Raw genomic sequence first — 1,161 nt, forward strand, 5'->3', positions numbered from 1 at the left:
TTTCATGTCGTTTGTTGGTTTGTCATTCATCAAAACCTACGAATACAAACTTCGCATACAAGCAACATGATTTACAATTTCCCCCTTTTTGATAATGACAAACCAATTTTGAGGATATGTATTTATAAATGATTTTGAAAGCAACAATAATGCACTTTGTTTTATAGAAAGCTTTGGAGAAGACTTCACAAAAAAATTTTGCAGGAGTTCCCCCTAAATATGTGCATTTGTTCCCTTAAAGGGCATTTATCAAAGAAAACGATTTAGATATCAAAGTTTTTGCTTAGCGGAAGTCTTTTTGAAATCATTGTTTCGCAAACTTATTTCTTCTTTTCAAATCCTCAAACTTCTTCTTTTTCAAAAGTTCAAAACTTCAAATATCCTCAAACTTCTCTTCCCCCTTTTGACATTATAAAAAAGAAAGGAGTTTGAAGTGTGTCATAGAAGCATGCATAAAACAATGAAATTTTTTTTTTAAGTTCAATTTCTCTATTAATCTCAAGGATGAGATATTCCCCCTTTCAAAAAGAATTTGATTTCCTCTTTTTATATATAACAAGCATGCATAATTCCCCCTAAAGAAGTGAAATATATCAAAACATGCACATTAACTTAAAATAGGGGTACCAAGCCTATTTTGAGTTATTCACCAAATAAGCATACAAGCATTAATCATTAAACAAAAATATGAAGGAAATATCAAAGTATTTAGACCATAATAGAAATCCTTAGCTTACTAGAAGTTAGTTTAACAATTCATATAATCAAATAAACATAAAGCAATAAAAAGTGACTTGATGAAGAGGAGACAATCAATCTTGGTCTTCATCATCATCATTATCCTCTTCATACGGTAGGTGGATGCCGAAATGCTCATATAAGTCATCAATAAAAAGTGGGGTTTTGTTGCTCAAAAATGCCAAATTCACGTGTTTTTGTGCAATTTGGTCGAGTTTGCATCGATGCAATAGGCTTTGCATCGATGCACATAGCACGTCGTGTGCTTTTCTACTTCAATCCTTTGGATGTTTTGGTTGATGGATTGTAATTCTCTCATTATATCAACCAAGGAGGGTGGTTCTTGAGCTTGAGGTGCTTGTGGAGGAGCTTGCTCTTGAGGACCTTGTTCATCAACATTTCTTCTTCCCATTTTGTTGAGAA

Source organism: Arachis duranensis, chromosome 5 (assembly GCF_000817695.3).
Source record: "Arachis duranensis cultivar V14167 chromosome 5, aradu.V14167.gnm2.J7QH, whole genome shotgun sequence".
Classification (NCBI taxonomy): Eukaryota; Viridiplantae; Streptophyta; class Magnoliopsida; order Fabales; family Fabaceae; genus Arachis; species Arachis duranensis.